This window comes from Dipodomys ordii, unplaced genomic scaffold (genome assembly GCF_000151885.1).
Source record: "Dipodomys ordii isolate 6190 unplaced genomic scaffold, Dord_2.0 Scaffold126, whole genome shotgun sequence".
NCBI lineage: Eukaryota > Metazoa > Chordata > Mammalia > Rodentia > Heteromyidae > Dipodomys > Dipodomys ordii.
In genome coordinates, this window is record NW_012267342.1 from 1,150,934 (window position 1) to 1,171,295 (window position 20,362).

Below are 20,362 nucleotides of genomic sequence, written 5' to 3' on the forward strand. Positions count from 1 at the left end.
TTTTTCTTTGCTATGGAAGGTTTTTATTTGGCCTTCAGTTATGAAGCAGAGTTTAGCTTGGTACAGTATTCTTGGTTGATAGTTTTTTGTTTTTAGGGCATGGCATGCATCATTCCAGGCTCTTCTTGCTTTGATTGTCTCTGCTGAGAAATCTGAGGTGATTCTAATTGGTTTCCCTTTATAGGTGATTAACCTTTTCTCCTTGACAGCTTTTCCTTGGTCTGAGTTGGTCCTGTGTGGATTATAATGTGAAGGTGGGATGTCCTATTCTGGTCTGGTCTATTTGGGGTTCTAAAAGCTTCTTGTATCTGAATAGGCCTATCTTTTTGCATGTGTGGGAAGTTCTCTCCTTGGATCTTGTTAAATAAATTTCCTAGACCATTAACTTCTGTTTCTAGGTGCTCCTCTACACCCATTATCCTTAGATTAAGCCTTCTGATGGTGTCTTCCAAGTGTTGGGTAGATCTATCATATTTCTTGGACTTGTCTTGGATGGTTGTATGTTAGGAAAGTAATTCTTACACCATCAGTTACTTACCTTTGAAATTTAACATAAGATAGAATATTTGAGAATAGACAGCCCTGGCTCAGTCATTTTCTAGTAGCAGCATGGTATTTGAAGTTCTTAATTTTCTCTCCTATAAAATATAAAGTGAGAAAACAAATCCTATGAACAAAAGATCTTTGCCTTCTTATGCTTATTATACTTTCATATAAAATGGTCAGGGCTATATATCCTTTTGTTGGCTGATAGGAGGCTGGAAAAAAATAAGTAAAGAAATATAAAACTGTGCCAGGCGCCAATGGCTCACACCTGCAATCCTAACTACTTAGGAGGCTGAGATCTGAGGATCATGGTTCAAAGCCATCCCAGAACAGGAAAGTCTGTGAAACTCTTATCTCCAATAAAAAAAACACCATTAAACCAGAAGTGGCACTGTGGCTCAATTGTAGAGCACTCGCCTTGAGCTGAAGAGCTGAGAGACAGTGCTCAGACCCAGAGTTCAAGCCCCATGACCGACAAAAATTTTAAATATATATATATATATATATATATACACACACACACACATACATATATACACACAACTGTTTTACTGGTGACTGTTGTACTCCCAGTCTTTTCTTTGAAATCATATTTTGAGACAGTGTCTTACTAAATTGCCCTCCTGCTAAATCTCATTCTTCAGTCAGAATTATTGATGTAACTTTTTCTTTAGTTAACTTTCAACTTAGATTACCTCCATTAATTAATTATTGGACCAGTAAGGTAAATAGGATATTTTCTGAAGCGAGTGAAGAAAATGGCACAAATTAATAATTTGGCTTTTAATAAGTAAAATTGAAATTAATTAAAATAAGTAAATTAAATTAAAACAATAAATTTAAAATAATGAATGTAATTAAATTAAAATTTATTTGTGAAATAAACTTATTAATTATACAGTATTTACTTTATCAATTCCTGGCTTCTGTTTCCCATATTTTGACCTATCTTGCCTCAATTTCTCTCTGACTCTAGTCAATTAATCATAAGGGAAGTTAATGGAGTTCATTCTTCCATACATGACCCAAGCTTAGACTTAGGATTAAATGACACAGCACATCAAATGGTTCTGGATTGGTAAAGAAGTAATATGAAAAATTACAGAAGATAATACAAAAGGAGTATAACACATCAGCAGAGAAATATTTTCCTATACATAAATAAGGACAAGCAATGGTAAATAATGCTGCAATAAACATAGTTGTGCTGGCAGCTTTAGTATGGTCTTGTTTGTGATCATTTGGGTAAATGTCCAAAAGAAGGAGTGCTGGGTCATAGGGGATGGGTTAGGAAATGGAAAGACTTAGAAAAAATTATATTAAGTGAAGTAAGCCAGGCCCTAAGAAACATAGGTCCCATGGTTTCCCTTATTTGCAATAACTAGTATATGTCTGAAACAAGCAGAAAAGGTCAGATAAGTTGATGTTAGGTGAAATGAACCCCAAGGTAAGTATTCAAATGTTTTTTTTCTTTCTTGCGATTGTTTGTAACATATTTATAAAATGATTTCTTTGTTGCTTTTTATGTCCCTCCCCCACAGTATAACCCCTGCTTTCATTGTATTTGATGTTGGTATAATTTGTGGAGGGGAAGGGCAAAAACAAACCATTTAAATATGGATACGACCTTTACAACTTTGGGGGTGGTGATGTGGCAGGGTAGGGGGGGTGGGGGGGTTGAGATGGGAAGGGAAAACAAAGGAGGAGGCAACAATGCTTGATAAGAACTGTACTTATTACCTTGCCCATGTAATTGTAATCCCTCTGTACAGTATTTTCACAATAAAAAAATTAAAAAAAAAATAAGGACAAGCAACACCATTTTTTAAAAGAAGCTGGAAATAATCTCAAGGTTAGTAAACCATTAAGACTGAAAACAGAAACTGTCAGGGTTTTGTTTTGTAAATATGTCTTAGATTTCCATAGATTTACCATATTGATATAAAATAACTATGAGCATGGACTATTAAAACGTTTGTAAGCAGAGCACAGGTGTCTCACATCTGTATTCCTAGGTACTCATGATATCAAGATCCGTAATATCACAGTATAAAACTAGCTCAGCATTTTGTTATTTCCCTTCCCCTCCCCAGATTAGAAAAATACATACACAAGATGTAGGGAAATGCTGAAATAAGGATACAGGTTGAGCCATTGTAGCAATGAGATATACAAGACAATACGTTGAAAACAAACTTTACAACTTGGGGAGGGGGAGGAGTAGTGTAGGTGGAAAGGGAAGGGATGGTAGGGGAAAAACAAAGAGGGGGTAGCAATGCTCAATAGGAAATGTACTCATTACCTTACTCAGGAAACTGTAACCCCTCTGCACAGTATCTTTAATATATATATATATATATATATATCCACACCTATATATGTGTATGTATATGTATATATAATCATAAATAAACTAGCTCAGGAAGAAAATTCTGATGCTATCTCCAATTAAGAGGAAAAACCTAGGCTTAGAGGCATGGCACCAGTAGTAGAGCAAGCAAGCTCAGTGAGCATGAAATTCTTGCATCCCAGCCCTACACCAGAAAAAGAAAATGGAGGGAGGGAAGAATTACAATAAATTTAGATGCTCGTCTTTGTATGAAAACAGTGAATGATATTTTTAAATATATGAATGTTTACTCCAAGAAAATGAAAGGGGTATCACAAATCAATATTTGTGTACAGTGACACAGAATAAAATAGCATTATGAAAATTCAGAGCAAAGTTATGATTAAATTAAAATAAAATAAATTCCTGAACTAGGAATAACATATTTTATAAACTACTATAATTCAGTAAGCACAAATGTTATTATACTATCTTGAAAATATTGATACATTCGCTTTCTACTGTTAGGGCTCATCCATAATTGTAAAAGTATGATGAACTAATTGATTTACTCTACAGAGATGTTTGATTATTATCATGTTGTTTACCAATAATATAGGCTGCTACATATCCATGAACACATTCCATATGAAGTATATATGTAAGATTAGTATTAAGAATATGATTTGGTTCATTGGATAAAGATATAAAGCTATTTACAAGCATTTATCCTTCTGTTAGACTCAGAAACTATGTTTTCATTTTTTTCATATCAACACAATCAACATTAGGTTATCCAGTCAAATTGATCAATTGATAAGAACACCTGTGGAATCAGAAAAATTGAGCTTCCAAACTCTGGTAACTCCATTGCCTTTGGTAATTTGTTCAAATCAGAATAACTCCTTGATTTTCAGTTTTGAAGTCATCAAAGCAATAATTCAAGATATTGTTGTGAATTTGAATGAAGTAATGCCTAGTATTCTTGCCACATTGAAGTAACTCAATATGTTATTCATTAGGTTATTTTTTGTCCAACACAAATCCATCAGTAATAATTTTCTGTGTTCTAATGGAGGAAACCTTTAAAGAATATAGAAATTACATCCAAGCTTCTTTAAATAATAAGTACTAAGCACTATGAATGGAAAGGACTATTTCTGTCACTATTGTGACACATTTCAAAAGAAAGAGGAACATTCATTGTTCTGAGCTTTGGCACGTGATGAGCACTATTACAGGAAACATCATAGCAGAAGAGATACTAATACCTGAATTTTAGAGCTTTATCCAAGTAGATTCAGAGAATAAACACTGAATAGAATTCCCTAATATGCACTGTGTTATTCAATAGTAAGGAGTGTGGAAAAAAAGTAGAATAGACTTGTGATGACTAGAATGGAGAAATGAATATTAAGTGTAGACTTCAAGAGAGTAAAGATCTTGATCATTAAAATATCCAAGATGATAACGTTCTTGGCAGAGGAAACAGGAAAAACAAAGAAACCATGTTGGAAGAGTGAAGCTATATATTTGTTGAATAATCAAAAAACCAACGTGACTAGAATGACAAAATTAAGTGGAAAAAAATGAATCAGATCAAAAGCATTCAGCAATATCAAACCTAGAACATTCTTGGGACTTGAGTGTCATGAAGAAAATCCAGGAAAAGGGATACCTGCAGTGTTTTGAAAAGGCAAATAAAACCTTGGGAAGAGACTATTCAGGTCCTTAAGAGGTATCTATGAGAATATTCAGAATCAATGAAAGTAATTAAAAAATATAGCCATAAAGTAACAACTGAGAAGGTGAGAAGAATTCATACGCCATATATATTTGAAAACCTGAAGCAAAAAATTCTAATGATGCAATTAATGCAGAACGAGAATAACAAAAAAATTGAGACTGGAGTCTGGAGGAAGATGGTGGAGAAGAAGCTGGAGGCTAAACAAGCTCTCGCATAGAAAGCAGTTTTAGTGTTCCAATGAACAGAGAGTTTGGCCAGAGAGGGAAAATCCAGGCAGCTTGGTCAAGGAGACAGATCTGAGCATTTGCCGGTAGCCATAGCTGCAGCAGCTGCAGCAGCTGCAAGCAGCAGATGAGGCTGCCATACCAACAGAGAAAGGCCAGGACAAAGACACCAGATGCAGCATGCAAGCAGATTCTACTCACCATCAGAAACAACTGACAAGGAGCAGAAATCTTCATCCTGCAGATCGCAGACCAGGGACAGCCCAGGAACAAGAGTCTGGCATGAGTAGAACCCTGACATCCTCACTCCTTCTCATGGAGCTGCAGTGGTTAAGTAGACCTTCCCCACTACCAGAGAAGATCTCCATCTTTGATACTGACAAAGGCCAGGCCAAGCAGCTAGCTCCAACTCAGGCCTTGGAAGAATACAATTGGAGCCATTCACCAGGTCACAGAAACCTGACCTGACCTGCCAGGCTCAGCTCCACCCAGAGGAAATTCACCTTGCCCAGGCAGAGGACTTCCACCCCCAGAGGAATGACTGTCTTCACTGGCACTAAACAGTGCCAGAGGCTGCCCTCCCTACTTCAGCCTAGACAAACAATTGAAACTTAATAAACATAAACCCTGATAATGGCTCCAGGAGTTAGACCCTCGAAGAAAAGCTATTGATTGCAGGTAGAGCTCAACCCTACCCAGAACTTAGCTTCATCACAGCAACTCCAAAGTAGAGGAAACAGCCATCTCCCTCTTTTGTGATACTCAAAGCAGATCTGCCTCCCATTGAACTAGCCTGGAAGGAGGATCATAAAGTTCTAAGGCAGAGCTGTCTGAATGCTCAAACAAACTGACTTAAGAGACCAAACAAACCACAGGAAAACCAAACACCACAAGCAGACCAGAGACTCCACCAAGAGACTGGTTATGGACACAGGGGAGATACAATTTCTTCCCCCTCCGCCACCCCCCCAAAAAAACCCTAAAGAACTCTTCTTTTTACCTATTTATTATTACTTTTTTAAAAAATGTTTTCTATTATTATTTTTCTTTTTTTCTTTAATAATTTTCATTTTAGGACTGTGTGTGTGTGTGTGTGTGTGTGTGTGTGTGTGTGTGTGTGTGTGTGTGTGTGTGTTTTAAATCTCTTTTGATTTTTTGGTCCTTTTTTTTCTTTTTTCTTTTCTTTCTTTTTTGTGTGACTTAATTACTGTTCTGCTCATCCCCAGATATATACCCATCATCGATTATTATATGTTATCCCTCATTCGGTACATAATTAGTCCAGAAATTTATTACTCAATTCACAACCTCTTAGGCTTAACTTCCTTAATAATAGTATTATTTCTTTATACCTATATAACTCAAGTATTTCAATTTTCAGAATTTTTAGTTCTTCATTTTTCTCTTTATCTTTCCCCTTCTCTCATTCTATCCTTTTCTTCCCTCAATATCATTTCTCTATACTAACAAATATTAAGTGCAGCATTTTTTAAATTCAAATTTTTGTTTTTCCATTTTTTCTTTTTTTAAAAAATATTTCGCCTATCATTCTGTCCTATCCATTTCCCTCTCTGAGATTAGGACTTCATTAACTTCATTCTCCTTTTACCTCTCCACATCCCTCTAATCCTATATTTCCCCACATTTCTCCCTAAACCTAAAAATTTCTGGTTTACTGAATCCCTCTTTAATGTTCTTAGCCCATTAATCCATAGTTGTTTGATGTTGAATAGATTGTATCTGTTGAATTAGTGTGTATTAGCAGCCTTTTTGACTGTGCAACTACAGGAATCTAGTTGATGCTTGCCTTAACATAGTGTGCTAGCACAAACTTAGTGTTACTTTCATACCAAATAGGAATTTTTCTTGGTGTTCTAAAAGCTTCTTGTATCTGAATAGGCCTATCTTTTTGCATGTTTGGGAAGTTTTCTGCTAGGATCCTGTTAAGAAAAATGGCAAGTCTGAGTATCTCAGCTCCCACCCAGGACAATCATGTGACATAATAGTTAATGAAGACTTTTAGGAGAGTTCCTAAAAAACTCTACAAACACTACTGGTAAACATGGTCAATGAAAAGATTCAAAACCTGCAAGAGACTCAGAGTGAGTATGATAGGGAGCGAGATGAGGCAAACCAAAGATTAATACAGGAACTTCATGAGCATGATGAGACTAACCAAAAATTACTACAGGAATCTCATGAGCATGAGAAAGCTACTCAAAGATTAATACAGGAATTGTATGAATAGGCTGAGAAGAGTCAAAGAGAAAGAAAGTTTGCTTGAGCAGGCTGATATCTTTCAAGGAGAAATACAGTAATTGCGTGAGCAGGCTGAGAATAGTCAAAGAGAAATACAGGAATTGAATGAGCATGAGGAAGCTTATCAAACAGTAGTACAGGAATCACATGAGCAAAATGAGAATAGACAAAGATCAATAGAGGCATTCATGGAATCTATAAAGAGACAGCTGAAAGAATCCAGGGAGACCACACAGGGAATGCTGAATGGAGTCCATCAGAAGGAAAGGGAGTCTAAGAAAACCATAACCAATTAACTAAGTGATTTGAGAATAAACACTGAACACCAAATTAAGGAGCTAAAGAAGTTCACACAAGATCTAAAACAAAGCTCTGAACAAAGAATCTGAAGCCATCAAAGCAGTCAATTACAAGGAAAGGAAATAAAAAACAAAGTAGAAAGTTTTGGCAGTAGGTTAGACCATGCAGAAGATCAAACCTTGGGGATTGAAGATAGCCTAGATATTATAGAGAAAGAAGATACAACTACCCAAGACAAATCCAAGAAATATGATGGATCTACTCAACATTTGGAAGGCACCATCAGAAGGCCTAATCTGAGGATAATAGGTGTAGAGGAGCACCTAGAGACAGAAGTTAATGGTCTTAAGAAACTTATTTAACAGGATCCTAGCAGAGAAATTCTGAAACATGCAAAAAGATAGGCCTATTCAGATACAAAAAGCATTTAGAATCCCCAATAGACCAGACCAGGACATTACTTCCTACCATCACATTATATTCCACACAGGATCAATTCAGATCAAGCAAAGGATCTTTAAGCTGTCAAAGAGAAAAGATCAATCACCTATAAATGGAAACCAATTAGAATCACCTCAGATTTCTCAGCAGAGACAATTAAAGCAAGAAGAGCCTGGAATGATGTATGTCATGCCCTAAAGACAAAAAACTATCAACTGTACCCAGCTAAACTCTCCTTCATAAACGAAGGTCAAATAAAAACCTTCCATAGCAAAGAAAAACTGAAACAATATATCTCCACCAAACCAGCCCTACAAAAGATGCTTAAATATGTCCTACTCATAGAAAACCAAGAAGACCACAATAAAGAGCAGGAAACCACACCCAAACTGAGAATCCAAGAGCCATAGGAAGAACCGAGTTGCCACAGCCCCCAAGGAAAGGGATAACATGGCAGAAACTACCAAACACTTCTCAGTCCTAACTCTCAACATTAATGGACTTAACTCTCCAATTAAGCGACAGACTGTCTAGTTGGATTAAAAAGCAAGATCCATCTTTCTGCTGCCTTCAAGAGTCACACCTTGCCCATAAAAACAAACATATTCTGAAAGTGAATGGCTGGAATAACATCTACCAAGCAAATGGCCCCCATAAACAGGCTGGAGTTGCTTTTTACCCTAATATCAAATAAAATAGACTTTTAATTAAAATTAATGAGAAGAGATAAAGAAGATTGATACATACAAATTAAGGGATATCTAGGGATATCTCCTTGAGGAAGATATTACAATTATAAATATCTATTAAGCAAACAAGGGGACACCCAAATTCATCCAAGGAACACTACTTTCCCTCAAATCACACATCCAAAGACATTAATTGTTGGGGACATTAACACACCACTATTCCCACTAGATAGATGAACTCAGCAAAAACCCAACAGAGAAACTGCAGATCTAAACAACTGCATAGATCAACTACATTTAACAGACATCTACCAAATATTTCACCCAGCAGCATCAGAATACACGTTTTTCTCAGCAACACACAGAGAACATTTTCCAAAATAAACCATATTTTAGGTCATAAAGCAAACTTCTCCAAATTCAGAGACATAGAAGTTATGCCCTGCATTCTATCAGGCCACAAGGGAATAAAATAGAACTCAACACCAAAAACCACAAAAGAAAGTCCTGTACCACATGTAGGCTGAACAACACACTGTTGAATCACCAGTGGGTCTTGGAATAGATTAGAAAGGAAATCCAAATGTTCATGATATTCAACAAAAATGAACAGAAAAATTACCAGGTCCTCTCAGACACAGCAAAGGCAGTATTCAGAGGCAAGTTTGTAGCTTTGAGTTCCTACATCAACACATTTAAGAGATCTGAAACCAACAATTGAATGAGACATCTGAACCTCCTTAAAAGAGCAGCAAGCTAAACCTCAATCCAGTAGATCGAAACAAATAATTAAAATTAAATTAGAACTAAATGAATTAGAATCCAAAAAAAATACAAAGAATCAACATAACAAAGAGTTGGTTCTTTGAAAAAATTGACAGACCCTTAACAAAACTTATATGAAAAAAAGAGATCACACAAAAATAAACAAACTCAGAGATGAGAATGGAAACATCATCACAGAAACAACCAAGATTCAGAACAGTAAAAGGGAATACTTCTCAAACCTTTATGCTAATAAGTTTGAGAACCTAGAAAAAATGGATGATCTCCAGCAAATATTGACATGCCGAAACTAAACCAAGATGAGTTAAACCAATTTATCAGACCCATATAAAGCATTGAAATAGAAAAAGAGAGAGAGAGAGACCTCCCATCTAAGAAAAGCCCAGGAATGGATGGATTTACAGCGGAATTCTACAAGGCCTTCAAAGCACAGTTCACACCAATACTCCTCTAACTCTTCTATGATATTGAAAGAGAAAGTTCACTACTGAACTCTATGAAGCCATCAAATCCCTCATCCCAAAACCAGGCAGGGACTCATCAAAGAAAGAGAACTATAGACCCATTTCTTTGATAAACATCGATGCAAAACTTCTCAACAAAATTTTGGCCAATCGACTTCAACAATTCATCAAAATAATTGTACACCACGATCAAACAGGATTCATCTCAGGGATGCAAAGCTAGTTCAATATACACAAATCAATTAATATAATTTACCACATCAACAAGAGCAAGGATAAGAACCACATGGTTATCTCAATAGGTGCAGAAAAAACATTTGACAAAATCCAACACCCCTTTATAATGAAGATTCTGGAAAATTTAGGAATCCAGGGAACTTTCCTCAATACAATAAAGGCTGTATATGACAAACCTACAGCCAGCATCATACTCAATGGTGAAAAACTAAAGCCATTTCCTTATAGGAATGAGTCAATGATATCCACTCTCTCCACTTCTCTTCAATTTAGTATTAGAATACCTAGCTACAGCACTAAGACAAGATGCAAACATAAAAGGGATCCAAATTTTAAAAGATGAATTAAAATTCCCTCTTTGCAGATGACATGATCTTGTATTTAAAAACTCCACAGACTCCACTCCCAAATTACTCAAGCTGATTCAAAACTTTGGCAAAATAGCAGGGTATAAAATTAACCCTCAAAAATCAATGGCTTGGGGTTGGGAAGGTGGCTCAGTGGTAGAGTGCTTGCCATGCATGCATGAGGCCCTGAGTTCGATTCCTCAGCACCACATAAGCAAAAAGAAAAAAGCCAGAGTGGTGCAGTGGCTCAAGTAGAGCCACTAGCGCTAGCCTTGAGGTGAAGAGCTGAGGGACAGCACCCAGGCCCAGAGTTCAATCTCCATAACTGGACCCAAAAAACAAAAACAATGGCTTTTCTTTATGCCAACAATGAGAAAAGCATGGGTGAAATCAGGAAAGGAACTCCATTCATAATAGCGCCACAAAAAATAAAATACCTAAGAATTAACTTAACCAAAGAAGTGAAGGACCTCTATGATGATAACTTTAAAAACCTGAAAAAGGAAATCAAAACAGAACTTAGAAAGCAGAAAAACCTCCCATACTCCTGGATTGAACGGATCAACATCGTGAAAATGGCAATACTTCCCAAACCTATCTACAAATTCAATGTGAAACCTATAAATATTCCAACCTCATTCTTCAAGGAAATAGAAGAGGCAATCCAAAAATTCATTTGGAACAATAAAAGACCCTGAATAGCAAAAACGATTCTTAACAAAAAGAACAGTGCTGGAGGAATATCAATACCAAATTTCAAACTCTACTACAAAGCCATAGTAATCAAAACAGCTTAGTACTGGCACAAGAACAGACCTCAGGACCAATGGAATAGAATTCAAATTCCAGAAATGAACCCACAGACCTATAGCCACCTAATCTTTGATAAGGGAGCTAAAAAATATAGAATGGTAGAAAAACAACCTCTTTACTAAATGTTGCTGGCAAAATTGGTTAATCACTTGTAGAAAATTAAATAATCTGGCACCAGAATCAACTCCAAATGGATCAAAGACCTTGAAGTCAAAGCAGACACTCTGCAAACATTACAGGATGGAATAGGAGAAACCATAGGTCTCCTTGGCTCAGGCTGAAATTTTTTGAATAGAGATCCAGAAACACAACAAATCAAAGAAAGGTTGGACAAATGGAATTGCACGAACCTGCAGAGCTTCTGCATGGTAAAGGACATAGCTAACAAGATCAATAGAAAGTCCACAGATTGGGAGAAGATCTTCCCTAGCCATACAATGGACAAGGGTCTCATATCTAAAATATACTTGGAACTCAAAAAATTATACTCCCCAACAACAAATCCTTAAAGAAACAACTGCCCAATAAATAAGTGGGCTAAAGACTTAAAGACAAACTTTTCTGAAAAGGAAATAAGAATGGTTCATAGACACATAAAGAAATGCTCAACCTGTTTAGTCATAAAAGAAATGCAAATCTAAACAACATTGAGAAAGCACTCACCCCAGTTAGAAAGGCTATAATCAAGAACTCTAAGAATAATAGATTCTGGAGAGGATGTTGACAGAAGGGAACCCTACTGCATTGTTTATGGGAGTGTAAACTTGTTCAACCACTTTGGAAAGTAGTATGGAGGTTCCTCAAAACACTCCACATAGAGCTTCCCTATGACCCAGCAATCCCACTTTGGGGCATTTACCCAAATAATTACAAACAAGACCATCCTAAAGCCACCAGCACAATTATGTTTATTGAAACATTATTTACCATGGCTAAGATGTAGAACCAACCCAGGTGCTCCTCAGTATTTGAATGGATCAAGAAAATGTGGTATATATACACAATGGAATTCTATGCCTCCATCAAAAAGAATGCCATTTTCCCATTTGTTAAGAAATGGAAAGACTTGGAAAAAATTATATTGAGTGAAATAAGGCAGGCTCAAAGAACCATAGGTCCCATGGTTTCCCTTATTTACAATAACTAGTGTATGTCTGGGACAAGCAGAAAAGGTCAGATAAGATGATGTTAAGTAAAATAAACCCCAACATAAGGACACAAGTGCTTTTTTTCTTTCTTGCTATTGCTTCTAGCAATTTATAAGATACCACATGATTTTTTGTTCCTTAGTATATCCCTCCCCCACAGTATAACTCCTGTTTTTACTGTATTTGATGTTGGTATAATTTGGGGAGGAGAAGGAAAAAAAAACAAATTGTTTAAGCAGGGATACAGGTTGACCCATTGCAACAATGAGATGTACAAGACGCTCTGTCGAAAATTGAGCTGTACCATTTAGGTGGAGATAGGGCATTGTGGGAGGCGTGTAGTTGTGGAGATGGTAGGGAAGGGATGGTAGGAGAAAACAAAGGAGGAGGCAACAATGCTTGATAAGAAGTGTACTCATTACCTTGTTCATTTAACTGTAACCCCTCCTTTGTACAGTATTTTCACAATAATAAACTGACTTAAAAAAATGAGACTACATTTAGAGACTGTGTGACTAGTAAGTATAATGTAGTTGCAATTAAATGAGCTGGAAAAGACTCTGGGCTGTGGGGAGAAAGTTAGGAAGGGAGTATAAAAATTCTAGAAGCAGATATAAATGAAAATTAGGAATCGGAGCTCACTTGGAAATCTATATTTGGTATTATTCTACCTAAAATTTTAATTCATCAGTGAACTGAAACCATAAAATTCATGAAGAATATATAGAATTACCATGAAGTAAATGTAAATATGAAGAGTTGATCCCAGGGTCTGAGCCCACTCCATTATCAAGAAATAAGCTTTGTGTGCTCTGCCTCAGGTATTTTTTATTGCTCCCCTCCTTTTCCATACACTAGGTCCCTTTAGAATTTTGTGTCTTGTTTTCCATCAACAACACTGAACCTACCATCACCTACCAGAGATTTTTTGTGCTACCCAAGAACCTCCTAGCTATTCCAGTTCTGCAAAAAATACTTATTCATGATTACTGAATACATTTCATTGTTTTCTGTTTGTTTTTTATTGTAAAAATACTGTACAGCGGGGTTACAGTTACATGAGTAAGGTATTGAGTACATTTCCTATTGAGCATTGTTACCTCCTCCTTTGTTTTTCCCCTACCATCCCTTTCTGTCCCACCTTTACAACTCCTCCGCACCCCCTGCCCCAAGTTGTAAAGATGGTTTTCAATGTAGTATCTTGCACATCTCATTGTTACAATGAGTCAACCTGTATCCTTATTTCAGCATTTTGTTATTTCCCTTCCCCTCAACAAATTAGAAAAGTGTATATACAAGATGTAGGGCACTGACATCAAATACAGTGAAAACAGGGGTTATACCATGGGGGAAGAATATACAAGAGAAACAAAAAAAAATCACATAGTACATTTTAAATATGTTAAAAACAGTAGCAAGAAAGAAAAAACCACTTGGGGTTCATTTCACTTAACACCATCTTATATGGTCATATATACATAGCTTTTGACCTTTTCTGCTTGTCCTAGACTTATACTAGTTATTGCAAATAAGGGAAACCATGGGACCTATTTGTTAGGAAGTGGAAAGACTTGGAAAAAATGATATTAAGTGAAGTAAGCCAGGCCCAAAGATACATGTCATGTTTTTCCCTGTATTGTATAGGGTATTCCTCTTCTTCATTTAGCAGATTCCAAAGACATTGAGAGTAGCAACTGTCAAATTCTCATAAATGTCATTATTTTAAAAAATGATGTATGTAGTGTTTGATATGTGCCTCATTTATTCTTCATTGTTTTGATGAATAATCTCACTAAATGGTTTAATTATTCTATTGCAAAAGTAAGGTCATTTCCTAACTAGAAAGTGATAGAAGTAGAGCCAGGCACTAGTGGCTGATGCCTGTAATACTAAATGTTACGGAGGCTGAGACTTAAGGATTGCAAAAGCCAGGTTTCTGTTGTGCTGTTATTAATATCTACAATGTTTCCTTATATAGATGTATTATTACATCATTTAATATCTGAACTTTCCTTTTGGTATCTACAGCATAATTTCAGATAACAGAACTTAAAAGGATGTACCCTTTAAATATTTTGTATTTTCTTAGGGATGGTTGTGGTGGACACTGGTGGTTTCAGCTACTTTGGAGGCAAAGGTAGGAGAACTGTGGTTTGAGGTAAAGTTACTCTAAGACCCTATCTTTAAAAAAAAAAACTTTAAAAATGACTGATGGACATGGGTCAGGTGGTAGAATGCTTGAAGCATGTGGTCCTGACTCCAATCCCTAATACTTCATAAAAAAGTATTTTTTAAACTTTTAATATGTTTCATTTATTGTGCTATAGTTTGCTTTTAATATAGTTCACAGAGTCATAAAAAATATACTTTGCCTGGATTTTCAGTCTAAATAACACTAAGTGCTGAAATATTTATTTGAGATCAGCATACTTTGACTTGGATATCTGTATAGGTGATATTCTTTCTTGAGAAATTGATGAAATTCTTTCTGGAGAAATTATCACTTGTCCCTGATGAGCACCAGTGTTCTTGACCTTTTATCAAATAATATATATTCCCAAGTCAATGCACTTGGAAACCTTCTTGAAAGGATGGTATGGGGAAAACAAAGGAGGAGGCAACAATGCTCAATAGGAAATGTACTTATTACCTTGCTCATGTAGTTATAACCCTCTGTACTGCATTTTTACAATAAAAATGTACAAAAACAATTTTAGAGTAAATTTAATCATGTGAATCCAAGCAAAAATTTTTAAAAATCTTTAAAAACCCTGAATTTTACAGTATTTTAGTTTTCAAGTATAGTAGATGGTGTAACTCTCCGTCACTGCGTAGAATTTATAGTGTGACATAACTCCTGTCTACCTGCCTCTACTTGCATGTATGTACTGAAACCTTTGTTGCTAGGACAGTAAAGGCTACTTTATTCATACATGATAGTCCAGGAGTAACAGTCCAGGAGTCACTATCACCACCAACACCTCCATTTCTCCCCTGCTTTATCCCATCCAATAATATTACAGATTCCTCCCATAGTTAGAGTGGACAATAAGATACTGGTTACAGGACAACTTCACTTCATGGAGCCTCTCTTGGAGGTGATTTCTCCACCTTACTCATCTACTGCTTGCCTTTATGTTCTTACCTCAACTGTAGCTTCTAAGAACACATCCTGACACCAAATATACTAGTCATTTAGGCTTCCCTGGCAGTAATAGACCCTGCAGGCAAGACAAAAAGTGAGGAGGTGCATTTCTCTTCTCTAAAGTTGTAAGTGTGTCGAATTAACTGCTGTTGGATGTACACTTAGTAAAGAAATTAAGGTGATTTTTAAAAAATTATGTAAGATCCACATTTGGGGAAATTGACATAGCAAATAATTATTGTATGATTTGGTTTGTTCTATCTCTTTTATGTAATGGCACTAAGCTAGTTAGGTATCTGGGGCAAGTTCTCATAAAATAGCATTATACACACACCTCTGGAGAGCATGTGGATCCATAGGGACAATCCAGGCACTAAGGAATGTCAGGCACTAAGGAATGACAAAAGTACTCCATTTAAAAATATCCCACAAGAATAGATCATTAGATCATGCCTGTCAGTAGATCATACCTGTTATCCTAAGTAGCCAGGAACATGTGGTCCAAAGTCAAACCAGGCAGAAAAATGAGGTATTCTCCGTCTCCAAATTAGACAACAAAACATCAGGCTGGCAGAGTGGCTTAAGAGAAGAGCTCCTGTCAAGCAGGCACACTGAAAAGAACCACAACAACAACAAAAAAGATACCCAATGAGTATATGACTTAGTTTTTAAAGTATTTATTATTCTTTTTTAAACAAGTTTTTAACTTGTGTTACTACATTTTACTATTCTCCCGAAGAGTTTGTTAAATTCTAATTCATGTAAAATAAAGAATGCCAGTATGAGAATACGCACAGATCAGTTATAAGCACATCTAGCTTTTATTTATTATTTGTGTATGCTAATGCTTAGTTTTTAATAACCTACAAGCTACTCTAAAACCAGTGAACAACCTTATTATTACAGCATTGGCTGACACCCATGTACTATCATATGAAATACCCTAAAATCTTTCTTTTCTAAGTTTTCAAAAATGTTTCCTTATCATAAACCAGTTTCTAGATAATTAACTCATATATTGATGAAATTTGCACCACAACTTAATCTAACTAAAAAAAATTCTAAGAGACTACTTGCAGGTTTGAATTTCAACTAACTGCCTAGCTTTCACTCACAAAATTAGATTAAAATTAGTATAGAAAATATTAGTATGAAGCTATATCAATCCTTAATGTTGAATATCTAAAATAATCATCCTTTTAGGAAACTCAGTCTTCAGTTTCAATTTTGAGTATTGTTCACTCGTTAGTTAGATGCTGGTATCACAATGATCCTATCATTTGTATATACTAATTACCTTGTGATTTTTGCATACATTTTTAGAGAGAACTAGTAGCTCTAATGCTTGACAACAAATATACTCATTACCTTACTCATGTAACTGTTCAGCATCTTTACGATAAAAAATTAATTTAATGAAAAAAATAAAATCCATGTCCATAATGCTATAATTTAGTTTCAAAGTTACTTTTAAGGACTAGAAATTCCCTACTGCTAATTAGTATATTGGGTTTTATGTGTGTTTTTAGATACAGGATAAACAATTTACTTTAATATCAAGAAAACACCAGTTAAGATTTTATTAGAATTCTAAAAATGAATAATAAGCCAAGCCCATGCTTGTTGTAACAGCTAAAATAAACTTACTGCTCACACTATGGTGGCTTAGCTAAGCTCTTTTTTCATTCCATCAGACTACATGGGGCAGCAGCTGGCCTGTTTTTTTGTTTTGTTTTGTTTTTCTTTTTCTTTTTTTCCCCCAACACCCTTGGTATGTTTACTTCAGCCCTGTAACTTTGTCTCTGAGAGCTGGAGCTGTTGCTAGGGCTTGGACCACACCTTCTCCAGCTTACCTAAAACCCATGGGTTACTGGTTTCATAATCAGGAGGTTTGCGCATTGTCAACATGGGGGCTTTGGGGAAAATACCCTCTCTGTTTCTATAGGTGTTATTTTTTTTTCACTGCTGGTGACTACTAATCATTTAATAGAGCTAAAATGATATACTTTAAAAAACAATGTCTTGGCATCGCTGAGAACATGCATATAAGGCCACGAAGGTCTACACAGCAAGGATTGCACAATAAGCCATTAAAATAAACATTTGCAACCACAGATAGCTGGACTGAAATCCGGCTCTGATACAAATAACATCTGGACAACTTTTGTTTGCATCTTCCAGCATGAAATACCCTTGAGAAAAAATAGAAGGCAAGCTAAAAGACAAAGGACCACTAAAGGTTTTATTATGCGATGGGTGTGGTGCCATAAATTTGAGGGGGTTCAGGCTGGAGTTGCCAAACCTGAATCTAAACAGCATGTTGTTTTGAAAAGTTGTAACACTGGTGAGGAACAATTCGGTTTTCTTACATAATTAATCCAGTGTGAAATAGAATGACTGGAAAACATCCAGTGGTTTAAAAATAACTTAATTATTTATAAGTTCTACAGCACTATAGGATCCCACAGTAAAGAGAAGAAAGTAAAGCATCTTGGTACCAATGTGCCCCGAACCCAGAAAAGACTTGAGGAAGTACAAGTAAACAAGTACAAGTAATACCACAAGTTCATGGCCAGGGACAAAGATACTGAAGCTTGCTTAGATTATGGACCCAGATAATGAGTGAGCAGGGAAAGGTTTCTCTTTTTGGAGAGAGAGAGAGAGTGTGTGTGTGTGTGTGTGTGTGCACGTGCGTGTACACACTACATATGAATTCATATTGCTAATAAGGGAAAGAGTGAGCAATGGGAAGTGATTTAGGTGGAGGCAGGAAACAGGCGGGAAGGAGTGAAAGTCTGAGAAAGAAAGTAAACTAAGCAGCTTTGGTCAGATCTGCAGAATAGGCCATGAATCATACACAGTGCATGGAATTTAATTTGTAATGTTGTTCTTTGATGTGAAACAAAATAATTATCAGCTGAAAGTTACCAGCAAGTATTGTATTTTATCTAAAGATAAAGAAATTAGCCGTTAAAAATTACATATAAAACCCAGTGCTCAGGACGGGCTCACAGTTAGCAACTAGGCTCACATTTAGCAACTATATATTTGTGTCAGTTCCAGCTGGCCACCAAACAAAGGCAATGAAAGTTTGCATTAGTAATAGTAAAATTTTACAAAATATTTCACTGTTATCTCAGACATGTTCTGCTCTTTTTCTTTTCTTTTTCTTTCTTTTTTTTTTTTTGGTTCAATCATGGGGCTTGAACTCTGGGCCTGGCGCTGCCCCTCAGCTCTTCAGCTCAAGGCTAGTGCTCTACCACTTGAGAAACAGCACCACCAGTTCATTGGAGGTAAGAGTCTCACAGATTTTCCTGCCTAGGCTGGCTTTGAACTGCAATCCTCAGATTTCAGCCTCCTGAGTAGCCAGAATTACAGGTGTGAGTCACCAGCACTTGGCAAGTTCTGCCCTTTCTTATCCTTTTAAGGGAGTGTGGGAGAAGTGGCAATATTTCCAAAATTCCAAGTCCAAAGTTAGAAGAATTTAGTTTTAAAATCTGTCTTTGAAAATGCTAGGTGAGGTTTGTTAAATCATTTTACTTCTGTAATTCACCCTTTGTTTTAGCTGGGAAACAGATGATAACAAAGAAAGTGATTTATTTATACATTCCATAAATTCCTACTATGTGCCTACTAGGTTTTAATTAATTAATTGACTTTAAGCAATTTAGATGGAAATTGGTGGCTCAGGCCTGTATCCTACCTACTTAGGAGGCTGAGATCTGAAGATCATAGTTCAAGTTTGAGAGACTCTTATTTCCAGTGAACTATCACAAAGCCACCTGTGGCTCAAGTGATAAAGTAGTAGTTTTGAATACAAGAACTAAAAGATCGACCCCAGGCCCTGAGTTCAAGTTTCAGTACTGACAAAAGAGAGAGAAACAGACACAGAGACAGAGACAGAGAAAGACAGAGAGGAGGAAGAAAGAAAGGAAAGAAGAAGGGAAAGAAGGAAGGGAGAAAGGGTGGAAGGAAGGAAAGAAGGAATGAAAACTGATTTTATTTATTTTATAGAAATATAGCTATATTTTTATAAAATAAAAATATAATTAATGTCATTTGTTTACTAGGATGAGAAAATAGTTTATGTGCTATTACTCATAAAAACAAAAGTAGATTAAGTTGCTGACATAAACCATTAAGTTCAGAATCAAAATATATAATTTTTGAAACAATGTTTTTATGAGTATTTTCTGATAGTTAAAATTTCAGTAATCCCACAATAAAATGTTTATTTTGTTCTTAAAGTGAAATATTGAGGACTATTGTAAGGAAATTAGAGCTCCAGGTGGTATAGTTATAATATCTAGTAAGTGACATTGTTTTATTTCTAGCCATTGTACTAATCACTAGGAGATTACTTCTAAAACAACTTTACAAAGTTTGTGATTAGAGGTCAAGCCAATAAGTACACTTATAACTACTCTGTTCCCTGACATGAAGTTTCCATTGCTTTGACATTCCACTCTTCTGTTTTTCTGTGAAGTTAGTGGCCATTATCCAACAGCAGTGGTCTCAGCTTCTTTTGCTTCTTTCTTTCTATGTATGGCCTATACAAAAAGCAACTTTACCATGACTTTGTCTATGGCATCAACTGTGCAATGCAACAAAATCCTTGAAAATGGATTAGAACAATTCCTGATGATGAGGTAACTTCACTATTTATGCATGTGAACACTGTCAGCTATGGCTGGAGTCTTTGTGTATGAAGGAAATTGACCATTTGCTATTCATTTAAAATATCCTGTCATATACTCATTTGCTTATATGGCATACCTATTCTAATTACATCAGATAGCATAGTGCATACACACATACATATATTATTCTCATTAAGCTAAAGCCAGTTGATATGGGTCTTGACACTGTGAGATACAGAAAGTGTAA